General features: G+C 40.8%; 1 protein-coding gene across 1 annotated transcript in view; it reads left to right on the top strand.

Moving 5' to 3' along the window:
- ARHGEF11 (Rho guanine nucleotide exchange factor 11) overlaps positions 1-23394 on the top strand; it is a 497471-nt gene that overhangs the window by 237270 nt on the left and 236807 nt on the right. The gene's annotated exons all lie outside the window — the stretch shown is intronic.

Here is a 23394-nt window from a genome sequence, read left to right as displayed (position 1 = left end):
TTTCAAATAAAGATACCGAGAGACTGAAGAAAAATTGATATTAGGAGTAAATTAGAAAGTTGCTTAAAATTCAATGCTCTATCTGAATCATGAAAGTTCAATTTTGACTAGACTATCCCTTTAATAAATTTGTGCATTGAGCAATCCAATGCAATGCTATTTCTCTAGACTTTTAGGTGTACATATTTTGTGCAACCGCTTCTCTCTTTTTTGTATTTTAAAAAAAAGGTTCTGCTTCTAGATGCACCCGCTTGCTATTAAAATAAGGTGCTTGATTTTGGGGAAAAATTGCTCTCTTGCTTTTATTTTCTGATTGGTGTTATTGCTATCTCCAGATTTGTTGGATTCTCATAAAGGGAAATTTACGTCTAGTATCTAAAAGAAGTGTATATGTATGTGCGTGCGTGCATGCATGTGTGTGTGTGTGTGTGGACGAGTAAGAAACTGCAGCGGACGAGTAGGAATTTTTACTTTTTCCTATCTTTAACCCCTGACTAGTAAACTATAGTGATATTTTTTCACCTCTCTTGGAATGTTTAAATATTTTAAAAGCATTTACTATAACTAACATTAGCAATGTTATACAGTCCAAGGACATTCCTTTCACTCTATCTCCATTGCAATTGCTAGTTAATGACTAATATAAAATGAGTTCCTACCACTTACCAAGCAATCACTGTGTAGAATGTAGCAGGTTTACGTGCATTAAATCTGGAGCTTGTAATTCAACCTCTAATAGGAATAGGCAAACACAATATTTAGAGGTATGTGATAAAAAATAAAAAGTATGTTGCAACGTATGTGTGCAAAAATGCATATACTGTTATATCTTTTTTTTTTAAATCTTTTTTTTCATGTATCAATACTTAAAGGGACACTAAACACAATTTTTTCCTTTCATGATTCAGATAGAGCATTGAATTTTAAGCAACTTTCTAATTTACTCTTATCAATTTTTCATCGTTCTCTTGCTATCTTTATTTTGAAAAGCAGGAATGTGATGCATAGGAGCCGGCCCATTTTTGGTTGAGAACCTGGGTTATGCTTGCTTATTGGTGGGTAAATGTAAGCCTCCAAAAGTAAGCACTATCCATGGTGCTGAGCCTAAAATGGGCTGACTGCTAAGATTTACATTCCTGCTTTTAAAATAAAGATAACAAGAGAACGAAGAAAAATTGATAATAGGAGTAAATTAGAACGTTGCTTAAAATGTCATGCTCTATCCGAATCATGAAAGAAAAAATTGGGTTCAGTGTCCCTTTAATCTTTTATTTTTTCTCCTTCATATACATGATATTTGTGTGTCTCCTTACGTGAAATGAGAACCAAATTGATATCTCTTAATTCCTGAGTAACAGAAGTGAAGTTAAAAAGCTGCGATTGGAGGGAATGGCTACTTGGTGTCAGGCTTTACAAATGGGTATATATAAAAGAAAGAAAGTTCCAAGTATGGGAAACAAGTTAACTTAAAGGGACAGTCAAGTCCAAAAAAAACTTTCATGTTTTAAATAGGGCATGCAATTTTAAACAACTTCCCAATTTACTTTTATCACCAATTTTGCTTTGTTTCCTTGGTATTCTTAGTTGAAAGCTAAAACTAGGAGGTTCATATGCTAATTTCTTAGACCTTGAAGACTGCCTCTAATCTGAATACATTTTGACCACTAGAGGGCATTAGTTCACATGTGTCATATAGATAACATTGAGCTCATGCACGTAAAGTGACCTAGGAGTGAGCACTGATTGGCTAAACTCCATGTCTGTCAAAAGAACTGAAATAAAGGGGCAGTCAGCAGTAGCTTAGATACAAGATAATTACAGAGGTAAAACGTGTATTATTATAACTGTGTTGGTTATGCAAAACTGGGGAATGGGTAATAAAGGGATTATCTTTCTTTTTAAACAACAATAATTCTGGTGTTGACTGTCCCATTAAATAGAAACATGTAAATAAAAATCTTTAACACAGATACAATACCCAACAAAAAATGACTGCGCTAGCTGTCTGTACTTAATAAAAAATATATCATACACCAAATAAATGGTGATCAGAGGTAAAAAATGTGAGTGTTGGCACCTCTGTTATCAGGTACCTAGTGAACACAATACACTTAGCATCAACTGTCCCTTTTAAAATTATGAGGAGAAAGATTATATAAATATTAGAAAATATTTCACACTTTATTGCGATATATATTAAAACAGGACAGAGAAACTTACTTCATGACTCCAGGAGTATGGTAAAAATAAGTAATACCAATGGTATATTGACTGCACAGGATACTCTTCTATCCTCCCAATGGATTTTCTCCTTTGATTTTGAGGTGGTGGTGCTGCTACTTCTTACAGGGCACTCAGGGGTGCGCTGACATGAGAATACTGAAACGATAAAGCACAGAGCGCATCCACGACTCAAGGTGAATCAAATACAATTTATTCAGAGCACACAAATCGTTGCACTTACAAGAAATTAAAAGAATGAAGCCTTAAAAAAACAGTCAGAAAAGCCAGCTCAGGAAGATCAATTTCTGGAATGAGTAAACAAATACACACGCATCCTCGAACAGCTGTAATCAAATCCCCTTTTTTGCTATGAAAGTTTGTACACAAAGGGATAGTGGGCATTATCAGACCCAGGCAGTCTCAGGTCCCACAACTTTTTACTATTCTAAGATGTTGTAACGTTCAAGATACGTAAGATATTAGACAGCATTACATACACGGAGATATGTTGATATATAAATGGGAAAAGATAAATGCATTTTTTGCTTATATAAGCTATAAGTCTAATTAAATACAACTACAATTTGTTTCAGCAGTAAATTAGATGTGACGATGGGCACTTTTGTGCGGTCTGTGTGTCGGCAAAGGAAAGTTTACAGTTAAAACTTTAAGAGGGCTGCACAGACTTCGCCACACCTAATAACATAAGTGATGTCAGTAGGCAACACAGGTGTCTGATAAATTAGGAAGCTGAACATTGGTCAACCATTAGAAAGGTGTGAATTTCACACCCAATTGAAACACAGAGGTGGGTTTTTAAGCTGTGAATTTTACTAACACTTTTAAGCAGGCTAGGATTAAGGCACACGCCGAAACCGGTCAGCCTTTTTGTTCTCTGTTTTTTCGTTTTATTGTTTATACACTCTTACCCTGGGGTTATGTAACCCTATTGTTATAAATAAAATTTTTGTTTTTCACTCGTTTTTTGGTGCTCCAAACTGTCTTTTGTTTGTGAGACTTGAATTGTTTGGCCATTGTGAGCACACTCAGCGAGTTCAAACACCCTTTAATTCCCCTATTGCGGAGGTTTAGCAATTCCCAGCTTGGATACTCACCAGCATCACAAGAATATCAACAACACCACTTGGATACAAGAGAAAGATTAACCTAAACAGGACTGTGGTGAGTTTCTTTGTAATATAATCAAAAGTGATATTACTTGACTGCATTGGAGAGTTTCATATTCATATACACATGACATTTTCACTCGAATTTGGCTATAGTCAGGGGAGATTGGGGTGACCCACTGACATAGCAAGTTTATGAACTTTTGTTTGTTCAATCAAGCTGGCGGTGCAATTGTGATTTATTATTATTTTTACATATGAAATTACACACTCCGTACACACCCAACCAAGCATCCCCCACTTCTCACTGACGTTTCTATTCAAACCTGTTTATAGTTCCCAAAAAAGAGGGAACGTTCAGACCAATCTTGGATCTCAAGATTCTAAACAAATTTCTCAGGGTCCCATCTTTCAAGATGGAGACAATCCGAACCATCCTCCCTATGATCCAGGAGGGTCAATATATGACTACCGTGGACTTAAAGGATGTTTATCTCCACATTCCGATCCACAGAGGTCATCATCAGTTTCTCAGGTTTCGCCTTCCTAGACAGGCATTACCAGTTTGTGGCTCTTCCCTTCGGATTAGCCACGGCGCCAAGAATCTTTACGAAGGTTCTAGGGTCCCTACTGGCGGTTTTAAGGCCGCGGGGCCATAGCGGTGGCTCCTTACCTAGACGACATCCTGGTCCAGGCGTCGACTTTTCAAATTGCCAAGTCCCACACGGACATTGTTCTGGCTTTTCTAAGGTCTCACGGGTGGAAGGTGAACAGAGAAAAGAGTTCTCTATCCCCCCTCACAAGAGTTTCCTTCCTAGGAACGCTGATAGATTTAGTAGAAATGAAAGTTTTTCTGACAGAGGTCAGGATATCAAAGCTTCTAACTTCCTGCCGTATTCTTCATTGCACTTCTCGGCCGTCAGTGGCTCAGTGTATGGAAATGATCAGCCTAATGGTAGCGGCAATGGACATAGTTCCGTTTGCCCGCCTTCATCTCAGACCACTGCAACTCTGCATGCTCAATCAGTGTGATGGGAACTACACTGATTTGTCTCCTCAGTTAAATCTGGATCAAGAGACCAGGGATTCCCTTCTCTGGTGGTTATCTCGGGTCCATCTGTCCAGAGGAATGAGTTTCCGCAGGCCAGAGTGGACTATAGTGACGACAGATGCCAGCCTTCTGGGCTGGGGCGCAGTCGGGAACTCCCTGAAGGCTCAGGGTTTGTGGACTCAGGAGGAAGCCCTCCTTCCGATAAACATTCTGGAACTAAGAGCGATATTCAATGCTCTCCAGGCTTGGCCTCAACTAGCTACGGACAGGTTCATCAGATTTCAGTCGGACAATATCACAACTGTAGCCTATATCAACCATCAGGGGGGAACAAGGAGCCCCCTGGCAATGATGGAGGTTTCCAAGATAATTCTTTGGGCAGAGGTTCACTCTTGCCATCTCTCAGCTATCCATATCCCAGGAGTAGAGAACTGGGAGGCGGATTTTCTAAGTCGGCAGACTTTTCATCCGGGGAGTGGGAACTCCATCGGAGGTATTTGCCCAGCTGATTCAACTATGGGGCAAACCAGAACTGGATTTGATGGCGTCTCGTCAGAACGCCAAACTTCCTCGTTACGGGTCCAGGTCAAGGGATCCCCAGGCAGCGCTGATAGATGCTCTAGCAGTGCCCTGGTCCTTCAGCCTGGCTTATGTGTTTCCACCTTTTCCTCTCCTCCCTCGTCTGATTGCCAAGATCAAGCAGGAGAGAGCTTTAGTGATTTTGATAGCACCTGCATGGCCACGCAGGACTTGGTATGCAGATCTGGTGGACATGTCATCCTTCCCACCATGGACTCTGCCGCTGAGGCAGGACCTTCTACTCCAAGGTCCTTTCAAACATCCAAATCTAATTTCTCTGCGTCTGACTGCTTGGAGATTGAACGCTTGATTTTTATCAAAACGTGGTTTCTCCAAGTCGGTCATTGATACCTTGATTCAGGTTCATAAGCCTGTCACCAGGAAAATTTATCATAAGATATGGTGTAAATATCTTCATTGGTGTGAATCCAAGGGTTACTCATGGAGTAAGGTCAGGATTCCTAGGATTTTGTCTTTTCTGCAAGAAGGATTGGAAAAAGGATTATCGGCTAGTTCCTAAAAAGGGACAGATTTCTGCTCTATCTATTCTTTTGCACAAGCGTTTGGCAGATGTTCCAGACGTTCAGGTGTTTTGTCACGCTTTAGTTAGAATCAAGCCTGTGTTTAAACCTGTTGCTCCGCCATGGAGTTTAAATTTAGTTCTTAAAGTTCTTCAAGGGGTTCCGTTTGAACCTTTGCATTCCATAGATATCAAGCTTTTATCTTGGAAAGTTTTGTTCTTAGTAGCTATGTCTTCGGCTCGAAGAGTTTCAGAATTATCAGCCTTACAGTGTGATTCCCCTTATCTGGTCTTCCATGCAGATAAGGTAGTTTTGCGTACCAAACCTGGGTTTCTTCCTAAGGTGGTTTCTAATAAGAATATCAATCAGGAGATTGTTGTTCCGTTTGTGTCCTAATCCTTCTTCAAAGAAGGAACGTCTGTTACACAATCTTGACGTGGTTCATGCTTTAAAGTTCTATTTACAAGCTACTAAGGAGTTTCGTCAAACATCTGCATTGTTTGTTGTCTACTCTGGAAAGAGAAAAGGCCAAAAGGCTTCGGCAACTTCTTTCTTTTTGGCTAAGAAGCATAATCCGTTTAGCTTATGAGCGGTAGCTTCCACATGGGCTTTTAAAAATGAGGCCTCTGTTGAGCAGATTTGTAAGGCGGCGACTTGGTCTTCACTTCATACTTTTTCTAAATTTTAGAAATTTGATACTTTTGCTTCTTCGGAGGCTATTTTTGGGAGAAAGGTCTTGCAGGCAGTGGTGCCTTCCGTTTAAGTTCCTGCCTTGTCCCTCCCTTCATCCGTGTCCCTAAAGATTTGGTATTGGTATCCCACAAGTAATGGATGAACCCGTGGACTGGATACACCTTACAAGAGAAAACAAAATTTATGCTTACCTGATAAATTTCTATCTCTTGTGGTGTATCCAGCCACTTTAAGGCAGGTGTTTTTTATTTTAAAACTACAGTCACTACTTGCACCCTATAGTTTCTCATTTTTTCTTCTTGTCTTCGGTCGAATGACTGGAGGTCGGGATTAGGGGAGGAGCTATATAGACAGCTCTGCTGTGGGTTTCCTCTTGCAACTTCCTGTTTGGAAGGAAAATATCCCACAAGTAATGGATGAACCCGTGGACTGGATACACCACAAGAGAGAAATTTATCAGGTAAGCATAAATTATTATTTTTTAGGACGTACCCTGCACGTCCTCGGTCGTTAAAATTGTATGTTGTATCTGAATCATAAAAGAACATTTTGGGGTTTACTATCCCCTTTAATATACATTTTACCTCTGTGATTACTTTGTATCTAAACCCCTGCAGACTGGCCACTTATAGCAGTGCTTTTGACAGACATGCAGTTTAACCAATCAATGCAGACTCCTAAAAAAAACTCCATGGGAGTGAGCACAACACAGACAAATTGATAATAGGAGTAAATTAGAAAGTTGCTTAAAATTGCATGCTCTATCTGAATCACGAAAAAAAAATTTGGGTTCAGTGTCCCTTTAACATGATAACGTTTGTGAGTGTTTTTTTTTACCTCCTTGTGCATTGTCTGAGTTCTATAATATTTTTGTATTATTAGGGTTTGTGTCTTTTACCTGCTCATTTTAAAACTATAATGTGAGGGCAACATAAATGTACAATGAGGATAAATACAATAGGAGCTAGGCAAACAACTGGTGAGCCAATGTGTATGTAGCCACCAATCAGCTGATTGCATCTTGTGTGACAAATGTGTGCCATGGCAAGCTGTCTGAGCAGACGCAGTGTTTGACAGATGGTGCGTAATGCATATGTACATATGCTCAACAAAATATCTCAATGAAACAGTAATCACTTTTACTAGAAGCATTTTTACTAATATTTGATATTTTAAAATGCATTCCTGTACATTAAAATGTATGTTTTTATGTTATATATACTGATACGGTAGCACATTTCTTTTTTTTTTTTTTTATTCTTTTTTTCTTTTATTCATCAAAAGTACAGACAATACAATTCTTCAGATAAGCTAACACAACAGAAATCAGACACATATTCAATCTGTATCAATAAATAAGAAACAAACCTTTACATTATAAGTCCTCAGTGTAATTGATTAAACATACTAAACGTAAAATAACAAAGAGAGAAAGGAAAAAAAAAAAAAAAAAAAGGAGAAAACTCCCCCCCAAGCCGCCCCTCCAACAAAATAGTACCTTACAGCTACCTTCACGTCCAATACACAACTACAGATACACGCCCAATTACACCACCGTGTTTATCCAGGATACCGGAAATACCCCTAATGCAACTAATTCAGCAAAGCAGACCGTAGATCGCACAGGGGCAAGAATCTGCCTTTGAATCCGGAGGGGATATGACAAAATAATTGGTAACCATCCCTGCAAGAACTCCTTGGTTCTCTTCTCAGAAGCCTCCGAGAGATGATATGACTCAAATACAATTTGGCCTTGGATTTCTTTACAAGACCTCTCAAGGCTCGGTGCTCTCTTTGCTTTCCAATTTAACAGGACAAGATGACGTACTGCTAGAATAATCGTATTCAACGTATATATCATTGCTGCCGAGTTTCTATGTGCTTCTGTAATTAGTAAAACCACATCTTGAAGTGTAAGAACAAAATTTGCCCCGTATAATGTGTTTTTTATGCCACAACTGGTTGATTTTGGGACAGAACCAAAACATATGAAATAAATCAGCCCTAGAGTTTGAGCATCTGGGACATTTATTTGATCCAGTGTCAGAAAATTTTTGTAATTTAAGCGGATGCAAATAAAAATTATTCAAGAGCTTCAAGTGCGATTCCTTCCAGGACACCGAAACCCTACACTTATGAACCATATTGCAACTCTGAATGATCTTCTCCTCGGTGATATCGGTAATAACCGGAAGCAACCAAGTACTTATGCTGTGCAAATGCTTATCGCTTTGTTTAGAAAGCATAATATCATACATTAAGGAGATAGAGGAGCTTCCCATACTGAAATTCTTAATTAAGATTCTAATAACAGACCATTCCGGTAACATACTATTCTCCCAATTTTGCTCACGCATGAAATGGCGAATCTGGAAATAAGCAAACAAGTCAGACCTAGGAAGATCATAAATTTGAAACAGAGACTCAGCTGTCTGAACCAAATTATCAGCCCCCAATAATTGCTTGACAAACATCAGCCCCTTGTTCCCCCATGATTTAAACACCTTATGATAAATACCCGGGATAAAATTAGGGTTTCCCTGAATAGGAAGATATTCTGAAACAGAGGGATCCACTCCTAGACAAATACAGAACTTCTGCCACGCAACCACAACATTTTTAAAGGATACCATTTTACTGATGTTGGATGGCAGCTGTTTTGTATTACAATGTAACAGAGCACCAAGTGCGAATGGGCGAGTATAAAAGGCTTCCTCTTGACTAACTGCTAACCAATTAGTTTCCGCCACCCAATCCACGGCAAATTTCACCAATGCCACCGTATTATACAACCTGACATCAGGCAGAGCCAACCCGGCGCGGTTTGTCTTTTGCATGAGCTTAGCTAGTGCAATCCTAGGTGTCTTATTTTTCCAGATAAATTTAGAAAAATCACTGTATAACTTTCTAATATCTGAACTGAAAATAAAGAGAGGAAGATTCTGTAGCACATAGAGAAGACGAGGAAAAACAATCGTTTTTATTAGCTTTACCTTTGCCGAAATTGACAGCGGAAATGAAGCCCATAACTGCAGATCTATTTTAATTTTTTTCAGTAATGAATCAAAATTCGCAACATACCATAATTTCGGATTTTTATGTAACTCGAGTCCCAAATAATTAATTGCATTAACGACCTTAAATGGGAATTTTTCCAAACCGGACGAGTTATTGCCCATATACATGAGTTCACTCTTTTCCAAATTCACCAAATAACCGGAGAAAGAACTAAACTGGGAGAGGAGTTGAAGAATAACTGGAATCGAATGAAAAGGCTTATCAACAAAAATCAGCATATCATCAGCATAGAGAAGGGTTTTTAAACGATGAGAGCCCAATGAAATTCCTGTCAAAACATCGCGAAATCTGACCGCTAAGGGTTCTAGAACCACATTAAACAGGAGGGGAGATAATGGACACCCTCTGCCTAGTACCTCGATGTAAAACAATCCCCTGTGAGCGAATCCCATTAACCAGGAGAAAAGAAATTGGTTTACAATAAATTTTATGAATAAAGAGAATAAAGTTGCCAGAAAAGCCAAATTTCTGTAATGAGGAAAATAAGTGCTCCCAGACAATGGAGTCAAATGCCTTGACTGCGTCAAGGGTTAAGACTGCTGAATAAAGAATTCCGTCATTACAAGGCTCTGGTTCCAAATTCGACATATAATCCAAAAATGTAATAACCTTTCGTATATTCCGCGACGAGTTCCTAGCGGTCATAAAACCGGTCTGATCCTGATGGATCAAGTTCTGCAGACAGTGATTCAGTCTAGAAGCGATAATACCAGCCATAAGCTTGTAATCAGTATTGAGTACTGATATTGGCCTGTATGAGGCCATATTCTCTGGATTTTTATTTTTTTTCGCAATGAGTGAAATATTAGCCGCAGCAAAGTTTTCCGAGATCCCATTTTCAGAAAGATAATAATTGTTAAAAATAGCCTCTAGTGTAGGCAGCAGTTCTTCCTTTAGCAATTTATAAAATTCGGCCGGGAGCCCGTCAGGGCCCGCAGCCTTATTAAGCTTAAGATTATCAATAGCTGTACCAATCTCCTCACGCGATATCGGCTGATTCAGCACAGCCAACTCTTCTGCTTGTATCTTAGGAATACTTATAGCCGACCAAAAGGACTCTTGGTTATTGTGGTCGGCAGCGACGGCCGAATATAATTCTTGATAGTACTTAAAAAATTCCTGGGAGATCTCTGCCGGCTTAAAAAACCTGTCCTCACCATTTTTTATAACAGCGATATAATTTCTTTTTTTTCTATTCTTAATCAAGCGGGACAGATGCTTCGCCGAACACCCGTGAAAACTCCTATATTTAAGATTCAATCTTCTTCCTCCAACGATTTCTGCTTTATATAGATCTCTCTTTCCTTTCTAGCCTCAAGATACACTGCCCAGTTCAATGGGGAGGGATCCGACTGAATGTCCCTGTAGGCCGCTCTGGTTCTTGCAACAAGGGAACTCCCCTGTTCCTTAATTTTTTTTGCGCGCAAACTCATATAAGCTATTATTTTACCTCGAATCACAGCTTTGGCCGCCTCCCAATAAACCTCTGTCTTATGACTGTAATTCGAGTTAAATAAAACATACTCATGCCAGGTAGTCTTAATCCATGCTGAAAAACTTGGGTTAGTATATAAAAAACGAGGGAAGCCAAAGACCTGTGTTTGTGAACGTGCCTCATAAGTATCAAGAATAGATAAAGAGATTATAGCGTGATCTGATATCAAAAAATCCCCAATTACCGTTTTAAGCTGGAAGACTGTCAGTGCTTCCGAGATTAAAAAGAGATCAATCCTCGAGAATGTCCTGAACGACTTGGATTCGCATGTGTAGGCTCTGATTAAAGGATTTTGCAAACGCCAAATATCAGTCAATGTTAATTTAATACAAAAATTTTTAAAGTATTTGGCGTGATACTTATATTTAGCGTAATTCTTTCTTGAAAAACGGTCTAGTTCTGGACTCATAGTAACATTAAAGTCCCCACAGATAATTAAATTCTTCCTTATAAAGGGAAAGATTATGTTTTGGATCCGGTCCCAAAATTTTACTGAAAATTTATTGGGGGCATAAATATTACAAAATATATATTTAACGGATTTTATCAATACCTGTAACAACATATAACGGGCCGAAGAATCAAACTCAACTTTCATAACTTGATAATCCAAATCTTTATGAAAAAGGACCGCGACTCCTCGCTTTTTAGATGGAGAAGATGAGGCCAGTACCTCGCCAACCCATTTCATTTTAAGCTTTGCAGCTTCTATTGCATCTAAATGAGTCTCTTGCAGAAAAACCACATCTGGCTTTTCTACAGCCAATGTTTTAATAACCAATTTGCGCTTAGCGGGAGAGGATATCCCCCCCACATTCCACGAAAGAATTCTACAGCCCACTGCTATTCTCCATTCTCATTAGCACGCCAAGCCCTGGAAAGGATACGCAACTGGCAATAACATCCGAGGGGTGGGGGAGGGACGGGGAAGAGGGGGAGAGAAGAAGAGGGAGAAAACAAACAAAAAAAAAAGGGGAAAGAAAAAACCCAAAATATTTGTCAATGATCTCGCTTTCAGTAATTTTTGAGAGACAAATTTAACATATGCATATTTCTCATACAATAACAAGATATCCCGTACTACACATTGCAAATATAAAAACAGCAGATAAAAATCACAAAATAAACCAAAACCTGAAAAATCACAAAATAAACCAAGACCTGAACAATCACACCTTCTAAGGAAAATATATAGACCTAGGCTGGCCTAAAAAAAAAATAAAAAAAAAAACCCTGACTTGATAATGGACCTAAATCTAGGACTCTAAGGTTCTCAGAAATTCTTTAACCTCCAGGACTTCGTTAAAAATAAATTTGGCTCCCTTATTTTCCACTATAATTTTAGCAGGATAAAATAGACTAGCTTTAATACCCTTAGAAATCAGCTGTGAACAATACGGTGCCATAAGTCTTCTGCGAGCGGAAGTTTCCGCCGAGAAGTCCTGGAACAGCAAAATCTTGCTGTTCCCAAATTCTAATGAACCAGCTTTCTTCGCTAACTTCAGGATCTCAAGCTTATCCTGAAATTTTAACAACTTAAAAATACACATCCTGGGTTTACCCAAACCACCAGCTGAGTCCCTTCTGGGACCCACTCTGTGGGCTCTCTCGATTGCTAGGGGGAGGAGCTGAGATGGAAAACCGATAGCAAGGGGGAGGGTGGAGGAAGTAAATTTAACCAGATCCTCAAATTCCAGTGTTTCAGGTAAACCTATAACCCTAATGTTGTTGCGCCTGGAGCGATCTTCAAGATCCTCCAGGCGCGACTGCATACTATTAAGTTTAACTTCCTGGGCCTGAATAATAGCCTCTTGGGCTGTCAGCCTATCTTCAGCGGCAGAAATTCTATTTTCTGCTTCCCCAATTCTCTGCGAAAACTGTTTAACTTCTGTTGAAAGTGTAATTAATTCAGCAGAAATACCTCCCAGGTCTTTTTTAATACCCTCAAACTGGGGAGAGAAAATTGCTGTTAGTTGAGTGATCAGAACCTGGGTATCAATTACTGTAGATACACCTTCTGAGGATATGTCTACACTCGTGTCGCCACATTTGGTATTTTTTTTATCCCTGGGTTTAGCAGGCATTTTGGGTGAAATATTATTAGCGTGCGTTATAAATTTTTCCATGAATAGTGAAAAACACAAAATAATGACACAAATAAATACTGTGCAGAATAAATAAGAAATTGGTCCCCGCTATGGGGAAAAAACAACAGTGAAACCACAATTAGTGAAGTAAAAATCAGACACACAAAAATATGTTTAACTGTTTTTTTTTGTTTTTTTTCTCTTTCCCCTTCCTCTGCTTTTTCTTACCTTCCCAACCCCTTTGCCCCTTATCAACTCCCTACTTCCTACCCTTTTACTCCCTACTCTCTCCTTTACCTCCTTACTCCTTTAAGTGTACACTGACAATAGTGCTCGTGCGTGAATATGGTGTATATAATAAAATTCAAAGGAAAATAACAAGAAAAGGACCATAGTACATAGACTTTTCAAAATAAAGCCTGAAAAAGAAAAGAAAAAACACAGTGATTGTGTATTCTGTGAAAGTGTGGTGACTTGGGCGAGAGCCCATAGACAAATGCCTGCGTTTTTACACCTTGAGCAACCAAGAAATGATCAGAATTTTGGGACAAAAACCGAAACAACACCTTATAATCTTATGCAGACAGAAAAATAAACATATAAGTAGATGAACATTGTCCTGCTACATCCTCCAGGATGGCAAAACAGGGTAAAAAATGTTGAGTTGGAACGAGAGTCTAGAAGACTAACCCCACTCTGGATGAACCCCAAGCTGAGTCCTTTAACAGTTCAAAGAGAGAGGTCAGCAGCTTCATTTCTGGGGTACTTAGAAAACACAGCTAGGGGAAATACTAGGTCTGGTAGAATCAGCTCTGTGCTCCTTATATCCAAAGGACTAAATAGCGTGAAAAAAGTCTGAGTCCTGCGTTACTTACAGTGTGTCCAAGGATGTAGGCTACACCTGGAAGAGACTGTCAACCGACCGGGGGCACTCCTACCCGGAGGAGCAATGCAGACAGACCACAGGAAAATTGAATTGTGGGACCCCGGTACCATACATCTGATCCGACAGATAGCCAGTAGCTGCCGCTAAGCCGGTTATCACTGCGGCCTCCCCTCAAGTAACCAGGGGCGATGCACACTCTGCGGACTCTCGCTCATTCCATTGCGGCGCAACCGCAACCGGTAAAGAGCCCACCTCTACGTCCGGCACTACTTCCTCTGCAGTGGGGCGGGCTCTCCTGGGATATCCCTCCGAGACTGGCTACAGACAGGGCCGATTCACCTGTCACTCACGGAGCCCCACTTCGCCTCCTCTCACCTTCTGCTCCGCCACTTGCGAACCCCACCGAGGGGCCGCGGGTCCGGTAACTCGCTCCGCCACAGCAAAGGAAAGGCAGGTGAGAACAATCTCCTCGGTAGTTCAGGGATTCATATATAAAAAAAGAATGCGGATTTACCGCTGCAGGTACTGCAACAGAAGTTTCCCTTTAGCTTGCGATGATAAGTCAAGCTGTAAGCCCAAGCCCAAGCAGGTACAACGGGCATAAAGTGAAGGCTATGATAGCTGCTGTCGGCCAGAACGCCGAGTTGGAGCACCTGTCTTGTCGCTCCGCCTTCTCACCGGAAACTCGGCACATTTCTATGTTGTAATATAATAATCTAAAATTTAAAGCCTGTAACTCGGCCGGTATATTGCAAGACATAGTACAAAGACTTTTTCAAATTGCGTATTTTGTCATGAGTCGTTCAGTTAACCTTTTATATGGCTTCATTTTACAGTGGCCGCCCTGCTAAGTTTTGTTTCACTAAGGTGGGAGCGGATGCTTTAAGTTAGTAGTTTAAGGGTTAACTCACTCTCAGGATCCAGTGACTTAATATGAAAATGAAATGTTAATCTTACTGTTTGCTAGAAAATATGTGACCTTTTGTTCTGTCTGCATTGTTATTCTGCTTGACCAAATATCTATGAAAAGATCTTTTGGATTTGATTAGCATCGATCCCCTGGAAGATGGAAGGCTGGAGATAAATGCTTGAGGTTTTTTGATCGGTTGTTAAAATTCCTGCATCTTGTCTTGCTGTTAATTGAAGCAGACTTATGTGCCAGATTGACAGAACTTCTTGCAAAAAGAGATAAATACAAAACGGACAGATTCGCCAGAGGAAAAATGTTTTCCTGCAAGTCATTTATCAATGGCTTAATTTCTCAAGAAGCATTGGCATTCCTTTCCATTTATTTAGAGTGCTCTGTAATTGGATGACTTCTAAGCATCTGAATGCTTCATTCACAGCTCAGCAATCCAAGAAAAAATACCAACAATGAGTTGTGATGTTTTTATTTTTGTGTTTCCTTTTAAGTATACACACATTTTGCTTTCCTATGGCATGGAGAGTCCACAACATCATTCCAATTACTAATGGGATATTCAACTCCTGGCCAGCAGGAGGCGGCAAAGAGCACCCCAGCAAAGCTGTTAAAGGGACACTCAACCCAAATTAGAAAGTTGCTCAAAATTGCATGCTCTATCTGAATCACAAAAGAAAAAAAATTGGGTTCAGTGTCCCTTTAAGTGTAACTTCCCTTACCGATAATCCCCAGTCATTCTTTTTGCCTCTGTCAATGGAGGCTGTGCGAAGTTGGATATTTAATCCTTTTTATGGGTACTTTTCCCTGCAAGCAAGGATTAGGGTCTAGCTGTGTCCATGTCAATCTCTTTAGTTATAGTAGTTGTGGCTTTTAGAAGTTAAAATGCGGCGAGGTAGTCTTTGCTTTACTTTTAATACTGTGCTACCCCTTTATAGAAAGCCAGAGTTGGTTACTCTGCTCTTTCTTTTCCTACAGGTCTATGACAGGGAGTGAAGTGCCGGTCACACCTCAGTAGCGGTTATCTGTCCTGCAGGATCTACTTTAAGTGCCTTTGCCTTCTAGGTACTGAAGGTCAGCAGAACTTAAGAGGTTAATCCTCATATGGATCCATTTTGGGACAAAGTTATCCTTTTTTAGTTAAGGATACGTTTTATGGACAGATTATTTACATTATGTACTTAAACATTTAATTGAGACGTAAGGTTCACAATAAGAGACTTTTCTCTTGGCTGAGGGGTTATAGAGTTTTCCTTTGTTGATGGAACATAAAGATGACAAAATACTTAGACATTGGCTTTGACTCTTGTTTCAAGCATGTTGGGACAGTTAACAGAGTTTTTATTAAGTTTTATTTTAAGCCATTTTTTCTTTCTCTATTTGCGTGCTTTCAGTGGAGTAGTTGAATTTCTAACCCGCTCATGTGATGCCCGCAAAAAAGCCTTCTGCTGACTCTAATTCAGCATGAAGGGTCCACCCCTGATCTGAGTTTGGATCAGGTGGGGGACAGGCCTTTCTCTTTTTTGGCAGTTCAGCATGCTTGGATGCGCGATGTCCCAGATCCATGGGCTGTGGACATAGTATCCCAGGGTTACAGAATAAGATTCAAGTGTTGCCCCTCCAAGGGGCAGATTTCTCCTGTCAAGACTTTCCTCAAACCAGGTAAAGAGGGAGGCCTTCTTAAATTGCGTGAAGGACCTATCCTCCCTGGGAGTTATTGTTCCAGTTCCTCTAAAGGACAAGGCCTAGGATTCTATTCAAATCTATTTGTGGTTCCCAAAAAGGAGGGAACTTTTTGTCCCATCCTAGATCTAAAGTGTCTAAACAAAATTCCTCAGGGTTCCGTCCTTCAAGATGGAAACTATTCGTTCCATTCTTCCATTGGTCCAAGAAGGTCAATTCATGATGACCATAGACCTGAAGGACACACATTTACACATCCCCATTCACAGGGATCATTATCAGTTTTTAAGGTTTTCTTTTCTGGATAAGCATTTCCAGTTTATTGCCCTTCCGTTTGGTCTTGCCACAGCTCCCTGAATATTTGCAAAGGTTCTGGGAGCCTTATTGGCAGTGATCAGGTCCCAGGAAATTGCTGTGGCGCCTTATCTATTCCACATCTTGTTCAGGCAACATCTTTTCATCTAGCAAAATCTCATACAGAGATGATGATGTATTTTCTACGTTCCCATGGGTGGAAAGTGAATCTGGAAAAAAGAGTTCTCTAATTCCTTCTACAAAGGTGGGTTTCCTATGGACAATCATAGATTCTCTGTCCATGAAGATTTTCCTGCCTTTCATCCATCAGTGGCTCAATGCATGGAGGTGATGGGTCTGATGGTGGCTTTCATGCACAGACAGAGATTTCATCCCGGGGAGTGGGCTCTCCATCCCAGAAATGTTCTCTCAGATAACCCTCAAGTGGGGGGGTTCCAGAGTTGGATCTGATGGTGTCCCGCCAAAACGCCAAGGTTCCAAAGTACGGTTCAAGGTCATGAGATCCGCAGGCCTAGCTCTAGCGGTTCCTAGGATTTTCTCTCTGGCATATCCATTTCCTCTGTTTGCTCTCCTTCCACTAGTCATTTCTCGTATCAAACAGGAGAGAGCATCGGTAATCCTAATAGCTCCTGCATGGCCTCAAAGGATTGATATAGTAAGGATGTCATCTCTACCTCCTTAGAGGTTACCTTCTAATTCAGGGTCCTTTCCTCCATCAAAACCTGGATTCTCTGAAGCTGACTGCTTTGGAGATTGAACGCCTAATTCTGTCTAGGCGTGGTTTTTCTGAAGCCATTATTGATACTATGCTTCAGGCTCGCAAACCTGTTACTCGCAAGATTTACCATAAGGTATGGCGTAAATATCTTTATTGGTGCGAATCTAAGGGTTTCTACAGGAGCCGGGTGAGGGTTCCCCGTATTTTATTTTTTCTTCTGGATGGCCTAGAGAAAGGTTTGTCAGTCAGTACTCTGAAGGGTCAGATTTCTGCATTATCTATCCCTTTTGAGCTGATGCATGTTGTTGATATAAAATTGTTATCTCGGAAGGTTTTGTTTCTTCTTGCTATTTCTTCCGCTCACAGAGTTTCAGCTCGGCAGTGTGATTCTCCGTACCTTATTTTTCATGCAAATAAGGCGGTCCTTTGTACTAAATTGGGTTTTCTCGCCTAAGGTGGTGTGGATCAAAACATTAATTAGGAAATTGTTGTTCCTTCTTTTTGCCCTAATCCTTCTTCTCATAAGGAACGCACTTACAAGCTACTAAAGATTTTTGGCAATCTTCTGCCTTGTTTGTTGTTTTCCTTTGGAAAGCGTAAGGTTCAGAAGGCCACTTCTACTACTCTGTCTCTCTGGTTGAGAAGTTTGATTTGTTTTGCATATGAGACTTCTGGGCAGCAGCCTCCTGAGAGAATTACGGCTCATTCCACTAGGGCTGTCTCCTCTTCTTGGACTTTCAAAATGAAGTTTCTGTGGAACAGATTTGCTAGGCGGCTACATGGTCCCCTCTGCATACTTTTTCCAAATTCTACAAATTTGATACTTTTGCCTCGGCTGAGGCCTCTTTTGGCAGAAAGGTTCTTCAAGCGGTGGTGCCTTCTGTTTAGGTCCTCCTGCTTTGGTCCTCCTGCTTTGTTTTCCTCCTTATTTATTCAGTGTCCTCTAGCTTGGGTATTGGTTCCCACTAGTATTTGGAATGATGTTGTGGACTCTCCATGCCACAGGAAAACAAAATTTATGCTTACCTGATTAATTTTTTTTCTTTCCGGGCATGGAGAGTCCATGACACTGCCCTCTCTTTAATAATTTGGGCCGGCAGGAGGAGGCAAAGAGTACCACAGCCAAGCTGTTAAGTATCACTCCCCTTCCCACAAACCCCAGTCATTCTCTTTGCGTTGGTGCATGGAGGAGGTGAAGTTTTGGTGCCTGAATAAAAATTGGATTTCCTTCTTTACATGCATGATTTGAACTATTTTAGAAAGCCAGAGTAGGTTTACTCTGTTCTTTCCTTTTTTCAAAGATTGGGTATAGCCGTAGTCCACGTTTATCTCTTCAGTAGAGTAGTGGTGGCTTTTAAAGCAGTTAGGAACTTGTGAGGTGGGCCTCACTGCGTTTTCCTAACCCGTTTGCTGCCCTAGTATAGAAAGCCAGAGTAGGTTTACTCTGTTCTTCTTTTTTTCCACAGGTCTCTGTAAGGAGTGGCTTCCTTTCATACCGGTTGAGCTGTCCTCCTGCTGGACAGCTAGATATGCAGGTAAGTGCAGTTTGCCTTCTGGGGCTAGGAGGCTGGCACTGAAGGGGTTAAGGACTCTTTGCACTTTATGTTGGGCACAATATCCTTTATGGAGGATGTTTGCTGCAGTGGGCAGGCATTACTTAGGATGTGACATGGAGACTCAAGGGTTAATCTCCTTCAAGGCAAGGAAGGAGTTAACCCTCTGTTTTTTCTATTTTTATAATCATGTTCAAGTACTCTGTTTTTTGGCGAGTACACGATTACTTGGGGGCTTCTCTGCCCTACAAAGTGTATAAGAGCTACGCTAATTATTGTGAATCATGGTGGCTGTTAGGAGAGCCCACTCTTCATTTAGCGGCAGCCACTCCTATGGGCCAATGTGGAGAATCTTCTGTCTCCTCCGTTTTTTTTCAGACATAGACGCCTGGCAGATTTGCAGCAGGCTCTGTTTGTAAAGCAGAGTGGTGACTTTTTTGTTGGATGTACCGAGTCCTACACGTGCATGCTTTTACGGCTCAGTTTTTTGCGGCAGAAAGAAGCGTGATATATGCCAATGGTGGTTCCCGCCTCCTTTCTTCCTATGAAAAGCGGAACGGAGCCATTTATGGGCATGTGCTGAGCCATGTGTATGTAACCTCACCCTGTTCTCTAGGCTGAGAGAACGGGAAGCGGGCGTTCGTGTTCTGTTTGTCATTGGGTTTTTTCTACTATAGATATGTCTTCTTTAATGAAAGAAAGTCAAAAATAATTTAAAGAATTTTTCCTCTTTCAGCCATCCATGAACACAGGCTGAAATTTTATTAGAGAATACATTGCTTGTCATTGTTTTCTGTATGTATGTATATAATTCATAAAACTTTGAGCTTAGGGCTTTTATAGCCTAAGATTGTATTCCACTGCTAGTTTTACTGGTAAGCAAATTAGTTCTTCTTTATACAAAGATGTGTGATTGGGGCATATGCTTCTGGTATGGAACAGGGGTCTGCTTCCCTAGGAATACTCTCATCTTTTGTCTTTTGAGGATTCAAATTGTTTTTCCTGAACATTCTGTCCCTCCATGTTTGTATGAATCTTTTGAAAAATAAAAGTATTCGTCTTGTTTGAGCCCTCATTTCCTTTCAGGACAAAATTTTAGAATTAATAATTTGTATATACCTTTCTGCTGCCTACCATTTTTAGCTGAAGCTATTGGAATATACAGATAGATGGTTGCTCTATGACCCCTCACTGCTCTCCCAGGATGATGATGTTCCGGCAAATGCCACAGCTCTTCTCCCTTATAAGGTCCCAAGCCTCTATGGCGCGTCACTTGCTGTGCCCTGCGGTTCCCCTCAATCTCCTGGAAGGAGTGTATTTACCTGCAAGATTTTGCAGCTCAGGTATCCTCTGGCTACGGTATCTGAAGTTTAGTCGGCTTTTCCTTTCTCTTACAGGGAAGGCATGAGGACCATTTTAAAGACTTCAGATAGTAAGGTTTCTCGCTCCACTTGTCTGCTACCACAGGTTGCTCTCTTTTCCTAAGTCTGGTTGAGCGACGCCGGTAGTTTCTGAGGGTGAAATATTAGATTTGGACAGTGTAATTCCTTCATCTGATGCTGAAGTGGTCACCTCCGAGGTATGCTTGAACACCTCGTGTATTGTTAAAGGAGGTTTAAAGGAGGTTTTTAGCTACTTGGACAACACTGATACCCTGTCGTTGTCAGCCCTTGGAAGTTTTGTTAACTTTATCATTTCTATGATGTTCCTTTCTATGAGGATGTGTTTCTAGACGTGCTATGGAGATTTTTTCTACAGGAATAGGAGAAGTTAGGGATACCTTCTCCTTGTCTCCCGCCTTTTGAAGGATTTTTTTCCTGTCGCTGACCTTAAGTAGAAGGGACCATTTCTCTATGACTCAGGAGAACTTCGTTCCATATAGAGGATAATTGCTCTTTTTCGGATCAATGGACAAGAAGCTGGAGGTTTATTTGATCATCTAGGTTTTTCATGGAAAACCTGCAGTTTGTATTGCCACTGTGTCAAGCGTGGCATCTTTTGGTGAAGTCTTGGTCAGCTGAGTAGCCTTCTGTGGTCTACAACTCTGCAGGATGAGGTTCAGTATCCAAATTGACCAAGACAAGCAACATCCATGGCCAATATTTAGAATCTATTTAATGTTACCTCTAGGTCCCAAGCTTATGGCGATTCCTTACATGGGTGAGACCTTGTTTGGTCCTGGTCTGGCAGACTTAACTTCTGACATTACTGGTAGAAAAGGGTCTTCTCTACCGCACGTCAAGAGGAATAGACTAATGGAAAGTCTTCCTTTTCTTCGTACTGCAGGGACAGTCCCAGTCTTCTGGGAAACCCAATCGCCTGGTGCAGGGGGAAGCAATCTAAGCTTTCCTCCCAGGGGCAGATTTCTCCTTTTTGAGTATCTGCAGTCCAGGTATGTTGAGAGGCATTCTTGAACTGGGTTCAGGACCTTTCCTCCCTGGGAGTGATAGTTCCGGTAAGGGGAACAGGGAGGTATTTTCGCTAGTTCCTCAGAGTACCGTCCTTCGAAATGGAATTCCATTTCTCCAACATAGTGTGTCCGGTCCACGGCGTCATCCTTACTTGTGGGATATTCTCTTCCCCACAGGAAATGGCAAAGAGCCCAGCAAAGCTGGTCACATGATCCCTCCTAGGCTCCGCCTACCCCAGTCATTCTCTTTGCCGTGTACAGGCAACATCTCCACGGAGATGGCTTAGAGTTTTTTAGTGTTTAACTGTAGTTTTTATTATTCAATCAAGAGTTTGTTATTTTAAAATAGTGCTGGTATGTACTATTTACTCAGAAACAGAAAAGAGATGAAGATTTCTGTTTGTATGAGGAAAATGATTTTAGGCAACCGTCATAAAATCCATGGCTGTTCCACACAGGGACTGTGAGAGCAATTAACTTCAGTTGGGGGAACAGTGAGCAGTCTCTTGCTGCTTGAGGTATGACACATTCTAACAAGACGATTTGTAATGCTGGAAGCTGTCATTTTCCCTCTGGGATCCGGTAAGCCATGTTTATTACGATTGTAAATAAGGGCTTCAAAAAGGGCTTATTAAGACTGTAGACTTTTTTTGGCTAAATCGATTGATTATTAACACATATTTAGCCTTGAGGAATCATTTTATCTGGGTATTTTGATATAATAATATCGGCAGGCACTGTTTAGACACCTTATCCTTTAGGGGCTTTCCCAAAGCATAGGCAGAGCCTCATTTTCGCGCCGGTGTTGCGCACTTTGTTTTTGAGAGGCATGGCATGCAGTCGCATGTGAGAGGAGCTCTGATACTTAGAAAAGACTTTCTGAAGGCGTCATTTGGTATCGTATTCCCCTTGGGGCTTGGTTGGGTCTCAGCAAAGCAGATACCAGGGACTGTAAGGGGTTAAAGTTCTAAACGGCTCCGGTTCCGTTATTTTAAGGGTTAAAGCTTCCAAATTTGGTGTGCAATACTTTTAAGGCTTTAGAACACTGTGGTGAAAATTTTGGTGAATTTTGAACAATTCCTTCATGTTTTTTCGCATTTGCAGTAATAAAGTGTGTGCAGTTTAAAATTTAAAGTGACAGTAACGGTTTTATTTTAAAACGTTTTTTGTACTTGTTATCAAGTTTATGCCTGTTTAACATGTCTGAACTACCAGATAGACTGTGTTCTGAATGTGGGGAAGCCAGAATTCCTATTCATTTAAATAAATGTGATTTATGTGACAATGACAATGATGCCCAAGATGATTCCTCAAGTGAGGGGAGTAAGCATGGTACTGCATCATTCCCTCCTTCGTCTACACGAGTCTTGCCCACTCAGGAGGCCCCTAGTACATCTAGCGCGCCAATACTCCTTACAATGCAAACAATTAACGGCTGTAATGGATAATTCTGTCAAAAACATTTTAGCCAAAATGAACACTTATCAGCGTAAGCGCGACTGCTCTGTTTTAGATACTGAAGAGCATGACGACGCTGATATTAATATTTCTGAAGGGCCCCTAACTCAGTCTGATGGGGCCAGGGAGGTTTTGTCTGAGGGAGAAATTACTGATTCAGGGAACATTTCTCAACAAGCTGAACCTGATGTGATTGCATTTAAATTTAAGTTGGAACATCTCCGCATTCTGCTTAAGGAGGTATTATCCACTCTGGATGATTGTGACAAGTTGGTCATCCCAGAGAAACTATGTAAAATGGATAGAGGTGCCGGGGCTCCCAGAAGCTTTTCCTATACCCAAGCGGGTGGCGGACATTGTTAATAAAGAATGGGAAAGGCCCGGTATTCCTTTCGTCCCTCCCCCCATATTTAAAAAATTGTTTCCTATGGTCGACCCCAGAAAGGACTTATGGCAGACAGTCCCCAAGGTCGAGGGAGCGGTTTCCACTTTAAACAAACGCACCACTATACCCATAGAGGATAGTTGTGCTTTCAAAGATCCTATGGATAAAAAATTAGAAGGTTTGCTTAAAAAGATGTTTGTTCAGCAGGGTTAC

The sequence above is a fragment of the Bombina bombina genome, chromosome 1, assembly GCF_027579735.1.
Source record: "Bombina bombina isolate aBomBom1 chromosome 1, aBomBom1.pri, whole genome shotgun sequence".
Lineage (NCBI taxonomy): Eukaryota > Metazoa > Chordata > Amphibia > Anura > Bombinatoridae > Bombina > Bombina bombina.
Note: the sequence above shows the minus strand (reverse complement) of the source record. Positions and strands in the feature narration are given on the sequence as shown.